We start from the raw sequence: 14980 nt of genomic DNA on the forward strand, positions 1-14980 counted from the left end.
GTCTCTGTGGTGCTGCTGTGCTGTGTAGTCTCTGTGTGCTGCTGTGCTGTGTAGTCTCTGTGTGCTGCTGTGCTGTGTAGTCTCTGTGTGCTGCTGTGCTGTGACTTAGCATTGTGGTATATTCATTAGTTATATTATACATTTCAGAGCATGCAATTATTTTTACTGCATTTAATAGGTACAGTGGGGAAAATAAGTATTTAGTCAGTCACCAATTGTGCAAGTTCTCCCACTTAAAGTGATGAGAGAGGCCTGCAATTGACATCATAGGTAGTCCTCAACTATGAGAGACAAAATGTGAAAAAACTGAGAAAATCATTTTGTCGGACATTTAAAAATGTTATTTGCAAATAATGGTGAAAAAAGTATTTGGTCAATAACAAAAGTGCATCTCAATACTTTATTGTATATTTGTATATCCTTTGTTGGCAATGACAGAGGACAAACGTTTTCTGTAAGTCTTTACAAGGTTGGTACACACTGTTGTTGGTATGTTGGCCCATTCCTCCATGCAGATCTCTAGTGCAGTGATATTTTGGGGCTGTCGGCGAGCAATACGGACTTTCAACTCCCTACAAAGGTTTTCAATGGGGTTGAGATCGGGAGACTAGCTAGGTCACTCCAGGACTTAGAAATGTTTCTTACGAAGCCACTAATTTGTTGCCATGGCAGTGTGCTTGGGATCATTGTCATGCTGAAAGACCCAGCCACGTTTCATCTCCATTGCCCTGGCTGATGGAAGGAGGTTTGCGCCCAAAATCTCTCGATACATGGCCCCATTTATTCTTTCATGTACACGACCAGCCGGCATGATGTTGCCACCCCCATGCTTTACAGTTGGTATGATGTTCTTTGAATGCAACTCCGCACTTACTTCCCTCCAAACACGACGAGTTGTGTTTGTACAAAATAGTCCTACTTTTGTTCCATCTGACCATATGACATTCTTCCAACACTCTTCTGAAACATCCGAATGCTCTCTAGCAAACTTCAAACATGCCTGTATATGGACTAGCTTAAGCTGAGGGACACGTCTAACACTGCAAGATCTTAGTCCCTGGCGTCGTAGCGTGTTGCTGATGGTAGCCTTTGTAACGTTGGTCCCAGCTTTCTGTAGGTCATTCCCTAGATCCCCCTTGTGGTTCAGGAATTTTTCATCACCGTTCTTGTGATCGTTTTGACCCCTCGGGCTGAGATCTTGCTTGGAGTTCCAGATCGAGGGAGATTAATAGTGGTCGTGTAGGTCTTCCATGTTCTGATTATTGCTCCCACAGCAGATTTCTTCACACCAAGCTGCTTGTCTATTGCAGATTCAGTCTTCCCAGCCTGGTGCAGGTCTATAATTCGGTTTCTGGTGTCCTCCGACAGCTCTTTCGTCTTCACCATAATGGAGTTTCGAGTGTGACTGTTTGAGGTTGTGGGCAGGTGTTTTTTATACGTCCACCGTCCACTCTGAGTCCCGTGGTGGGCGGCAGCGCCCCGTCCACCGTCCACTCTGAGTCCCGTGGTGGGCGGCAGCGCCCCGTCCACCGCGCATTTTTTCATCACAATTCAACGCGTCTTTGACATTCTTTATTGTTATTTTTCTATATATTTTCTTGTTATTTAATAAACATGTCAATTAGAGAAGTTATTTACGTACCTTTGACTCACTGCACAGACGATGTCCTCATCACATTAAAACTTAACTACAAAAATTCCAATGCTATTATAGATAGTTATAGAAAAACAATACTTTTAATTATTATAATAATACGCGTGTAATTATTTCCACTTTATGTTTTATATGTGACAATAATGAAAAAATGTTCCTCCTTTACATCATTCGCATGATTAAGGCAGCGTTTTTATGAAGATATATAAAATATTGCAAATATAAATGGAGCAAAGCTACATAATCGGAATTTTTTCTCATAAACGCAGGAATTTATAAAAAAAAAATATTTCAATATTCTATAATTTCGTGTGGGACAAAGTCAGTGTAAACGTCGCCTTGAACTAAAGTTACTAAGAAGCCTGCGTTATACGTTCACTTTTATGATGGTTGTCGTACGAAAGACGTGAAATATTTGCGTGTAAACCTTTCATAGTAATACAGTAAGTAATCAAATGGTTTATAATGATGTATATATAGATATTATTTGTTCAGAATACCGGACAATTGTAAAACAATTTACTTCGGTGGGTAGAAATGAAGTTATGGGAAACTACAAATATATCAGCTACCCATCAAAAATTCTTGTAGCGTTTTTTATTATATTATATGTGAATTCAGTATCAAACCTCATTTTTGACATATTTTTATCGTATCATGAATAAAATTCAATTGAAAATAGAGCTACTAAAAGCTGTAATGAACGTATTATAGAAGACTTTGCACATATTTTCTCAATTGTGGAAGATTCATCATGAATATTTGTCGGTCCTGCTAATTCATCCGCAATGAATGACGGACGGACAACGACGAAAACAAGTTTTTGCATGACTTCAGTGAGCGCATCAATGGTGAGCTCGTTGAGGTCATATTACGTACTAAGTAAATTATAGTTTAAAGGCAGAAGATGGGCATAGGAAGCTACATAATGGATGAAAGAAATGCAACTAGAAGTGGAGTGACAGCTGACAGGTTTGAATGCTGCGATGAGGCATGTTCGTTATCATATAATATCTATGTAGTAGATAGTCGAGGCAATTCGTTGCGGCACCTTTATATGAACGCTTTAAGTAACATATGAAGGTAAATGGGGAATTGCAACGCTGTCTCACTGGAGAGCATCTACGACTTCAGGACAAAATTTTACCAAATTGTCGGTATGAGATCATTAGTTGATGAAATACTATTTATTGATATTTATAATAATGAAATTTATAATAATGATCGTTTTTAAATTAATGGTTTCTCTTCAATTTTCAAAAACCACATGTAAATGGAAAGGGTTTGTACTATTCTAGAAATTTAATTGACCAGCCGAAGATGACGCCGTTTTTATTTGTAATTCGTCAATTCGTTCTAGGATCTGACCGAATAATTTTGTTTGTGACTCTTAACAGGTAATCTCATTACAGCGATTTTATTTCTTATAATTCAGCCTCAGGTAATGTTTCTCCCATAGAAATGGTCTACTGCTGCGCTCCAAGCAATCGATGGAACAAAATTTTGCCCCAAAATCTAGATTTAATCTCCCTAACCTCAGAAAATCAGGCAGAAATGTAAGCCACCTTCTATTATTTCACGTGAACCAAAATTCCTTCAAAAATTTCCGGGTACGGAAATCTTGCCACAAATTGCGACCTACGTTTGTTCTATTTTACTTTCTTCGTCGTACGATTAACGTATAATATTCAAATTTAAACTGTTATAGAGGCAAGTTATAGTATCGTCTGGTGCATATATATGAATGTAATTATTTATCCTTTGCCTTAGGCAATTTAAAAACAATTGGCGTAGAGAGAAAGGGTCGGTGTAGCTGGAGCCATCTATACAGTTCAAAATACAGTAGCTACCCATCAAAAATTGTTATATTGTCTTGAGTTATGAATGGAGGAATGTCCCATTATTTATCAATTTGAATGTATTTCTAAAGAAGCAATGAAATTATTTTTGTTAACTTACTAAGTCAAACCAAAAATTTCCGATAATAACATTGATTATGAGCATATTCGTTTGGTAACGGAAACGTCATCACAAATTTAAAACGGACCATAAATGTCTCTGAAGAAATTAGTGTCAGGATGAACGACAGTGCGGGTGCACTGTTACCTTTTGGGAGGCCATGCCGGCGAGGTCATGATAAATGAGCTCGTCATGGTCTTAAAATAATGAGCGAGATGGAGTATAATAATAACGAAGAAATAGAGCGTAGGAAAATTAATTAAGAGTGGACTAAAAAAGTGGAAACTACAATGGAAGTGAAGGCAGGAAACTCCTAGAAAGAATACCCTACAATTTTATAAATAAAAATATTTTCTAATATGTATAATAAAATGTACTTATATGAAAAATATTTTTTGGCACTTTCGTTGTTAAGTTTCGTTCATAGTTACCTGCTTTTGTCATTGGTAAATGTAGGCTTAGATAGAAAAAGTTAGCCACCAGCTTATCTAAATTTCTTCATTTCTTTCATGTTGTGATGTTGATCATTATTAGGTAATTAGAATTTTCTGGAATGTGCGACAGCGAGTCTAGGAGCTCTAATTTTTTTTTTACATTTCAGCCTCAGGCTGGGAGAAATGATTTGCTTCTGATTGTTTCTTAGTGGACGTTGGTAGATGAACGTACGATGCCTTTGATTATTGAATTAAAGTGGATTTTGTCAACCCTGCATCCGAAGTCACTTTATAGTAATTTATTAAATCCATTCATTAGTATCGCCAGCTCATTCTTCGTTCGTGATGAATGCTGAGGGAAAATTGACAGTTTATATATTGAAGAAAAATGGTTACCTATCCCGATGGCTCGACTCTCCTGCAGGGAAGCTTTGCCTTCCAAAAATTACTTTTTGGAGTCAAGGTTGACAATGGAATTGTACCGTCTATGCCATTAATTAACCTCACCAGTCACCACTGCACCTAAGTCGCCAGCCTTCAATAGAATTAGAAGCTATCTATTATCAACAAACCTGAGCATATTTATAGGACAATTAAAACAGCATTATTGTCATCACGTGGTTATTGAACTTTATAAATCATAGTGCTGACTAGTATTTAGTATTAAACGCCTTTTAGCTGTGAGATAAGTGCACTTATCAACTTAGTGTTCCTTGGAGTTGGAACCTTGGACTAACCTGTGGATATATTTGCAGGTTCCTGAATATTGCCGCAGTTTGGACTTTGGATGACCTCATCACAGCTCTGGGACTGGTAGGGGGTGATATTCTCCAAAAAAGGAGAACTGTGGTCATTTAGGTATCGCCTGGGACAATACCTGCTAAAATGTAGCATGGTGAACACCCTATGAAAATTATCGGTGCCTAATTCCTTTGTTATTTTCTTCCACACTAAAACCTCTTTGTGAGAGCATGATGAAAAATTCAAAATGAAGTGAAGAGGCAGTTGAGTTGGAGACTTGGAGTTTTCAAGAAAAATCAAGTTGTGCTCAGGCTGGGAGCCTGGGAGGTGTGACGGTTTCACACCCGAAGTCTTAAAATCAAATTAAAAAAAAAACTTAGTGCTGGATCTGTTCAGTGGCGAGTGGCGACTCAAGTATCATTGATGGTACTTGGTAGGAATGATGGTCTCAGAGTTAATATATTCAAGATCAAACCATCCTGGTAAGTTTTTAATGTAGTGAGTACTATGAGTAGACTGTAGAGTGTAGAACGTAGATTTGTATACTAGAGTAGAGAAGTATTGTGGATTGTCCAGCATATTCTTATATATACATATATAATTGAATTTTGAACTATATTAGGGAGTCTAAAATGAACAGAATTCTGGAAAATCTCTGCTCTGCAGCTCTGCCTCTGCCACTACAAGTCAATACGTAGCTAACTTAGTAAGTCCTGCCTGATGAATCTATGGTTTACCTCTACCTGGTTTACCTCTACCTGGTTTACCTCTACCTGGTTTACCTCTACCTGGTCTACCTCTATCTGGTCTACCTCTACTTGTCTACCTCTACCTGGTCTACTTATTACCGAATTTAATTTTCCTACTTATTACTGAAATTTTGCAGCTCCAAGGTGAAATTTTCAATAAATTAAAAATCTCACAGGCCATTGCTCGATCATGAACTTTTGCTTCCAATTATATAGAAGTTTTTTGTCTAGCAGGAATCTCTGGGCACCAATAATGGGGGTAAAGCTCTAGACTAGTTGTGGCTCCTAAGAACAAGTATAAATATTGTCTAGAGCCTTGACCCCGACCAGTATATAACTGTGTATTTCAAGTTTCACAATAGGTAATTTCTTTGATATAATTCATGGACAGAGAATTGTTGGAAAAATCTATGCACTGACCTCTCAGTGACTTGGATGAAGATGCATGGACTTATTTTTAAAAATGTATCTGAAAATTCTCTATCAATTAGCTTGATCAACAACTGAACTTTTCTATTACTTGAATACAATGCCAAGTGTTGACTTATGAAAATGGAATTTTCTACCAATAGCATTTTTTATGATTGATATATACCATACACTACAGCAGAGATACTTGAAGGCCACTATGCAGAGTTTGGCAGTTGTGTTGCCAAGAGCAGGATCTTAGGCCAGCATTATTGAGGATTTGTTGCCAGAACTGCCTAAGCCTTCGAGATGTCTTGCCAAAAATAAATTCAATTAATTATTTAACATGAAATGTGTTGGCAAGATCTTCTGGAGACAACTTGATGTTGATGTGTTACCACAGGTCTTTAAAATAAAAGATCATTAAATATTTGCCCGCTCTCTGCACCCTGGCTTGGGGGTTCATGGAGTTAAATATGAGGTCAAGCTAACCTATATACTCACCACTTTCTTCACTAGAGAAATGTTTATTGAAACTTTGCCATTAAGAGAGGTACTGATTCAATGAAGCCGTAGACTTTTACCAGGCTTTACCTGTTTTACTTTTACTTTTTTACTAAACAAAGAAAATTCCAGACTAGTTTATAATATCTATTCAGAAAATATTCAGTCTGTTATGCAAAATTGTGATTTTATAATATTTCTATTATCATTAAACCAACAATGAAGCTGGACTCCAAAATAATTTCTATGTAGTATATAGATTTGATGAACTTCGGAGGAATTTTCTTTTCTTTTAAATCTCAAGTTAAGTTGCAACTTGCAATTCAAGCAAACAAGTGACTTCAATGCTTTTAGATTTTTAATGTAGGCACATACTATGGAAAATTGTTACAAGTTAGTGACAATCAGCCAATCACTGATGGCTTTTAAAGCCCAAGCCAGTAATCACAGACGAGAAATTGACTGCTGTGTGTACTTGAGCTGCTTTTTGTATTATGCAACTGCATGTAGCCTTGTAGGCATATACTCAGGCCACTGTGTGTACTTGGCCATTACCTCTACTTAGGCTGCTACATGTACTGCTACATGTTTTTAGCATTAGATGGCAGAACAAGCTTGTTTAAACACGGCTGGTTAAGGCTAGAGAATATTCATTGATCTAAATTTTCAGAGTTAAACAATATTCTTCAGATGAAATTGGTTGATTAATTTATTAAAATTAATTCCTTATTTTAAAGATCTTCAACCTTTTTATAGATTACACCCAATTGTTAGAGAATGTAGTCTTCTGCTCTTCTGCTGGGGTTGTTGCTGTGTATAGTTTGGGGTTTGCTGTTGTAGTCACGGGTTTCACAGAGCCTGTTGAATTTATTGTGGTCTAGAGNTGAAACCAATATCATATCCAATATGTCCTCTTGATCCAGAGTCTTCCTTAGATTCACTAGAGAATGAAGTAGCAAGATGCTGTTCACATAGACTGGGACTTTTTCTTTGGACAAGAAAAGGTTTTTATGCTAAAACCCTTGAAGGATTCTGAAAGGCATAAAATATTACAAGTACACTTTGATAATTTGATCATTTGGCCAGTGTATGGAGACATAAAATAGGTAAACTGGATTAGTGTTTTCACTAGTATTGTAGTGAGATAAATATAGTAGAAGGGCACTAAATTATTGAATAGCAATGAAAACACAATATTTTATTCCCTACTAGCATGGTCGTAGGCCAACATGACTCAATGGTCGTGTTTCAAACAACGCAGTTGCAAGTCCAACTGTACTGAACAGTTGCCTTTAGAAAAACAAGGTGATACGGTATATGCATGTAATTTTTATTTTATGTACAAATTTTGCATGTGCATGCACTATTGTACTAGAAACAATTTAGAATTATTTCAGTGCTGTAACTTATCTGATTTTCCCACCATAGTCCAATAAAGATTGGGAAAGTTAAACAAATAAATGGCACCACGGATTCCCAACAAGATCAGTGCTGTACTGTATAATTGGGGGTAAAGAGTAGAGTTGCACCACCAAAGCAAAGCAGAGTCGCTTACCAAACACGTTCAAAACAACTAGCACCAAATCCTTATCTTGACAATAATATTACAGAGCAAGTTTGAAAAGCGATAGTATCGTACATCTTGTCGTTAAAAGGTTAAGCATAGTAATAGTAGGTTGGCTTTGGTTCATTGTAGAGCACTGCTAAATGCTACATGCATATTCCATCAGTGTCATTGTCAGAAAAATTTATCAAATTGGTAATAGAATCCATGGATATTAACTTAAGTGTCAGACATCCTTTGTTTTCTTGCTAACTGCATTTTTGGTGCACTTCTTCAAATGTAGCCCATGCCCTCTCACAAAGTTGTGATAATAACTTGTATTTTTCATGTTTCACATAACAATTTTCCCTTTTTCCTCCAGCCAATCTTGCACATATTTCTGCTGCTCACTAATGAGAAGAGATCTCTATTTTATCCATCCCTTTGATGCAATTTACAATAGTACACTAAATTTCTCTAATTAAAAAGCAAACAAATTAGAATGAAGTTTGAGCAAAAGATAAAAATTTTGACCAAAATACTCCATGTATACATACTGCACAATAATACCGTATATTCATATAAAAACTACTTTTGATAAACTGTAGGGTAAGAGAGGACCATTTGTGGGGAAAGACAGGATCATTTAGTGGTCCCATCTTATCCCATGTCCAGTCTTTTTTTACCCCATTTTAGAATAGATGTCAGGCAGTGATGGTAGCAGTGAAATTTTACAGACGCGTCAGCTTCTGATTTGGAGTACCAGAAGCTGGGGCGACTCTAAATTTTGTTAGGGGTAGCAGGTAGAAATGCCTAGTATGTCTCAAAAGTTACTTATTACTTGAGGTTACCTGCCTACATCCACAAACCTGGCCAAAAAATTTTTGTCATTAGACAGAGCTTATTTCCCAAATAGGGTTAACTATTTTGTGACCCTTCTTTTTTTCTTCAAAAATTGACCAAAAATTCATTAGTTGCAGAACAGGGTTGAAACATACACTGAAATGGCATGCAATTATTGCTCTAACATATTCCTCTTCTATCAAATTAAATTCAGTGCAATTAGAATGCATGCCATGGGTTGATCCTTTCTTACCCCATGAAGGCTGCGATTCTGTCCTACCCCATCTGACTATAGTCTCTTAGAGGACTTTTGCACACTTCATCATGGGAATTGTTTTAACTGCAGTAAACACATCTCATAATAATGAGTGGGTCAATATTACAACCTCCAGTGGCTCATGAATTTCTTGTGGAATATTTTCTCTTGACATTTCATTAAATTCTAGAAATTTCCATGCCATAATATATAAATATTTACCTACTAATAATGCCATGCTTTTTATACATCTTGAATTTTTTCCATTGCAGAATTGTGTAGTTGACTTCAATAGATAATATTATTGGTATTCAAAGAATTTGTTCAAGAAATATCCTGTCAAATATGTTTATATTTCTTCTATGTAGAAATTTTAACACCAAACTTTTGCTGCCTGCTAATCAAAGAGCAAATAATTTAGGCATTTCATATTGCCAGTATCATAAAAATATTGCGCATGGCGCCACCTTCCTAGGACTAATGGCCGCCACGTGGCGCGCAATTCAAATAAGTAAGTTCCCGCGCCGCACCCTGTATATAAATATTTACTACTAATCCCATGTTTTTATATATCTTGATTTTTCTCTATTACAGAATTGTGTAGTTGACTTCAATAGATAATATTATTGGTATTCAAAGAATTTGTTCAAGAAATATCCTGTCAAAATGCTGACTTCCACAAATATGTTTAAATTTTTTCTATGTTGAAATTTTAACATCGAACTTTTGCTGCCTGCTAATCAAAGAGCAAATAATTTAGGCATTTCATATTGCCAGTATCATAAAATATCCAACATTTTTAAAGCCTCAACTTTAACAATTGGCTTTAACAGCAACAATAGGCATTATTGTAACAGGAATGTCCATGACGAAGTCTCTGCGGACCAGCAACTTATTGCATCACTTAAGGGCAAGATTAAATTGCAAGTTAGTTTTGAGCTAAGATTTATATGGAGTTGATTATTATGATTACAAAATAATAAAATGCAGCAATATATAGTGATATTTGAACCATATATAGTGAATTTTAATTCAGTTTTTGTAAGAATTATTTCTATGATATCCTGGTGGACTATAAACATGTCTCCCAGTAACCAAATAAGCTAACGATATATACTTATTTATATCAATAAGTGTGATGGGCAAAATTTAAATAGTTAAGTAAATTTAAATTAAATAATTTAATTGATGTACGCAGACTATAGTTATGTAGTTATTATATAATAATTTTTTAAGGGAGAGATGATACAGCAGCTGGAGTCATCAGGCGCACCCAAAGCAGACGTCAAGAAAGCAGCGGCCAACCTGCGTTCTCTCATCAAAGTGAGCTTATCCTCCCAGGGTAATTGTTCTAAGTAATAAATATACACGTACATAAGTTCTGATCTTGTATACCTATTTCAATAAAACATGTTTACATATTTAGGTAAACATTTAAATTGACATTTTTTGCAGACTGGGTAGCATGATATCATTTGTATCATTATCCATTTAATTTCATCTCAGTATACATTATGAAGATTTATCAATATTAAGCTAATTATTTTCATTGGAATCTGAGTTTTTAGTCATCACGTTCAAGTGTTTACTCACAATTTGTTATAAAGTCAATTGTGAAGCTATTGTAGAGATCAATGTAGATGTAGATAATTTAAATGAAACTTAAGGAACTGTAGGAGCTTTCCCTCAAGATGGACCCCAGAGCCGAGTTTGATCGCCAGCAGATGCATAGAGTTGCTGCGACACTTACTTTGACATGGCCTTCAAGCCTTATGGTGGAGTTGCCGGTTAGTCAACATAGCCTTGTTTATTGGAATAGGTATTCATTTTTGCATTAATAAGAATTTTTCCTTTGCAGGAATCTGTATACTGGTATGTATTAAATTAAAGTTACAAATACTCTGAAAAGTATTTATAAATACTATTTATATACATTTTATTGAAATTTAAATTTCTAAACATTAGTAATATCATATTATTGGCATATCAGCTATGCAGATCTTTATTGTTTTATTTAGCTTCAAATTAGAAATCAACAATGTTCTGATGGGAGGAGAACATGGACTTTTACATAAGAAGAAGCTTAAGCTAGACTTCATTTATTTTTTTATTAGAAATGCTACAAGTCTCAATCAATGGTGCAGTTTAATCAATTTAGATATAACTTTTGGTCTTCAATTAGAATAATGAAAAAAGTTCTGGAATTTTGTAATTTGTCAAAGGGTCTATATGGTATTGTAGCAACATCTCGCCTGACTTCTTGCATCAGACCATTTGAGAAACAGTTCAATTTTGTGTTAACTTAGTCATACCCGTTCTGCTCCTAGGCAGTTCAACACCAGCTCTGTACCAGTAAACAATAAACTTGAATCACAGCTTACTCCAGCCTCTCCCTAGCCTCTGAGTGTCTAGAAAACCTTTATTACCGCATTGTCAGATCAATCTTAACAGTATCAGTGCTAATATATTTAATTGATCCAAACTACAATATATATCATATTTTTTATATGTCATGTTTTCTAAATGAGCAGTTTTAATTTTCATACTAGGTACCTACATCCTCAATTTTGATTAAAGTTTTATGATATATGGAGTTTGTAAATATTTTATTTAACTTGTACTCAAATGCCTCACTATATCACTAGATATGACTAAGAAACTGTATCGGATTGTTTATTGAATTACTATTTAATAATATTTATAATTATAATATTTAGAATAACGATCAGTATTTAATGAATTGTTTCCATTCAATTATCAAAAAACCTCGTGTAAATGGAAAAGGATTGCACTATTCTAAAAATTTAATTGACCAGCCGAAGATGACGCCATTTTTTTCTGTAATTCGTACTGGGATCTGACCGAATAATTTTGTTTGTGACTCTTATCATGTAATCTCATCACAGCGATATTATTTTTTTCTGATTCTGGTAATGTTTCTCGCAATTTCATAAAAATTGTCAGCGGCTGCGCTCCAAGCAATCGATGGAACAAAATCTTGCCCCAAAATCTAGATTTAATCTCCTTAACCTCAGAAAATCAGGTAGAAATGTAAGCCCCCGTCTAAGACCAGCCGGTGTATAGTTGTAAATGCGATTATTTGCGCTTAACTTTGGGCAATTTGAAAACATTTGGCGCGGAGAAGAATTGGTCGATTTTGAAAGTCATCATTCTAGCTGAAAATATAATAGCTACCCATCAAAAATTGCTATGTTGTCTTATGTTATTAATGGAAAAATGTTCCATAGTGTAGCAATTTAGATGTATTTCTAATAAAACAAAGAAATATCATCAAGAATTTTGTATTTTGAAATCAATTCTCTCGATTATTTTTGAAATTCTGAATTTATTTTCTCGTTAACAGAAACCTCATCACTAATTTTAGGCGTACCATGAATATCTCCTTGCGCATACTCCTTGTGAATCTATCAATCATATCGTGTATATTTGGGAGGCCATGCCGGCGAGTTTATGATAAGTAAACTCGTCGTGGTCTTATGAAAACGAGTGAATTAGGTGTTCAAATGGGGAAATAGAGATTAGGATAATTTCGAGTGGACGGAAAATGTGAAAACTACAATAGAAAAGAAGGCAGGAAAATTCAAGAAAGAATAACCTATAATTTTATAAATAGAAATATTTTCTAATGAACGTATGTATAATGGACTAATGATAGCAGGGGTTAGGACCTAATCTGCGGGAGAGCCAGGGAGTAGCTATGAATGGACTATATACGCGCAGGAGGAATATGGCGAGACTGGAGGTCGCTGCACGATGATAAGGCAAAGGCAAGGTCGTCATTTGTAACCGATAATTAAGAGAAGCCTCTACGCTTCAGCGCCAGTTTATGAAAGCTTATAGTAAAATATTAAAGTAAAGCGGCTTATTGCCACTCGACCTTAAAATAATATACAAATAAAACTTAGAATTTTCGAAATTTTTCTCGCATTACTCATGATTACTGTCACTTCATCGACACTAATCACGTGAGAGCATGGCGTTCGCAACTTGTAGCCTAGTTACTGCTGGAATTTTTTGTGTATTCAGTAATGGCGGTACGGTGGCGCGCATAATCATTAGAAATATTGAACCATTTTTCCGACAAATGAAGTTGGAATATATTTTTGAATGTCGTCCTTGCGGCGACGCAATTGATAAAGGGACCTGCGATTAGCTGATGATAGCAAAGAGTACTTATATGAAAAATATTTTTTCGGCACTTTCGTTGTTAAGTTTCGTTCATAGTTGCCTGCTTTTGTCATTGGTAAATGTAGGCTTAGATAAAAAAAAGTTGACCATCAGCTTATCTAAGTTTCTTCATTTCTTTCATGTTGTGATGTTGATCATTATTAATTAGAATTTTCTGGAATGTGCGACAGCGAGTCTAGGAGCTCTAATTTTTTGACATTTCAGCCTCAGGCTGGGCTGGGAGAAATGATTTGCTTCTGATTGTTTCTTGGTGGCCGTTTGTCAACGCTGCATCCGAAGTCACTTTATAATAATTTATTAAATCCATTCATTAGTATCGCCAGCTCATTCTATATGAAAGTAGAATCGGCAACAGGTGGGCCTATTTCTTCAGCGCCGACACTTCTATTCTATTCTATAGTGATGAATGCTGAGGGAAAATTGACAGTTTATTTATTGAAGAAAAATGGTTATCCCGATGGCTCGACGCTCCAGGAAAGCTTTGCCTTCCAAAAATCCTATCTTTTGGAGTCAAGGTTGACGATGGAATTGTACCGTCTGTGCCAATAACTTCACCACTGCACTTAAGTCGCCAGCCTTCAATAGAATTAGGAGCTATCTATTTATCGACAAAACTGAGCATATTTATACTGCAATTAAAACAGCATTATTGTCATCACGTGACACGTGGTTATTGAACTCTATAAATCATAGTGCTGACTAGTAGTAGTAGTCTAGTATTTAGTATTAAACGCCTTTTAGCGGTGAGATAAATGCACTTATCAACTTAGTGCTGGATCTGTTTAGTGGCGACTCAAGTATCATTATTGATGGTAGGAATGATGGTCTCAGAGTTAATATATTGGAGATCAAACCATCCTGGTAAGTTTTTAATGTAGTGAGTACTATGAGTAGAGTGTAGAACGTAGATTCGTATACTAGAGTAGAGAAGTATCATGGATAGTCTAGCATATTCGTATATATAAATATGTAATTGAATTATGAACTATATTAAGGAGTAAAAAATGAACAGAATTCTGGAACATCTCTGCTCTGCGTCTCTGCCTCTGACACTACAACAGTCAATAGCTAACTTGGTAAGTCCTGCCTGATGAAGCTACCGTATGGTTTACCTCTACCTGGTCTACCTCTACCTGTACCTGGTCTACATCTATCTGGTCTACCTCTACTTGGTCTACCTCTACTTGGTCTACTTATTACTGAATTTAATTTTCCTACTTATTACTGAAATTTGACTGCTCCAAGGTGAAATTTTCAATAAATTGAAAATCTCACGGGCCATGGCTCAATCATGAACTTTTGCTTCCAATTATATAGAAGTTTTTTGTCTAGCAGGAATCTCTGGGCACCAATAATGGGGGTAAAGCAGAGCTCTAGTTGTGGCTCCTAAGGACAAGTATAAATATTGTCTGGAGCCTTGAATGTTGACCCCGACGGCCGACCAGTAGGTATATAACTGTGTATTTCAAGTTTCACCATAGGTAATTTCTTTGATATAATTTATGAACAGAGAATTGTTGGAAAAATCTATGCACTGACCTCTCAGTGACTTGGATGAAGATCCATGGACTTTTTTTTAAAAATGTATCTGAAAATTCTCTATCAATTAGCTTGATCAACAACTGATCTTTTCTATTACTTGAATACAATGCTAAGTGTTGACTTATAAAAATGGAATTT

General features: G+C 35.7%; 1 long non-coding RNA gene across 1 annotated transcript; it reads left to right on the plus strand.

Moving 5' to 3' along the window:
* The first annotated feature begins 9685 nt into the window (after nucleotides 1–9685).
* On the plus strand, nucleotides 9686–10837 carry LOC125177753. Its single transcript, XR_007156651.1, has 3 exons — nucleotides 9686–10018; nucleotides 10328–10414; nucleotides 10783–10837. It is a non-coding gene; the product is annotated as an uncharacterized LOC125177753 (long non-coding RNA).
* The last annotated feature ends 4143 nt before the right edge of the window (nucleotides 10838–14980 follow it).

This window comes from Hyalella azteca, unplaced genomic scaffold (assembly GCF_000764305.2).
Source record: "Hyalella azteca isolate HAZT.00-mixed unplaced genomic scaffold, Hazt_2.0.2 contig4627, whole genome shotgun sequence".
Lineage (NCBI taxonomy): Eukaryota > Metazoa > Arthropoda > Malacostraca > Amphipoda > Hyalellidae > Hyalella > Hyalella azteca.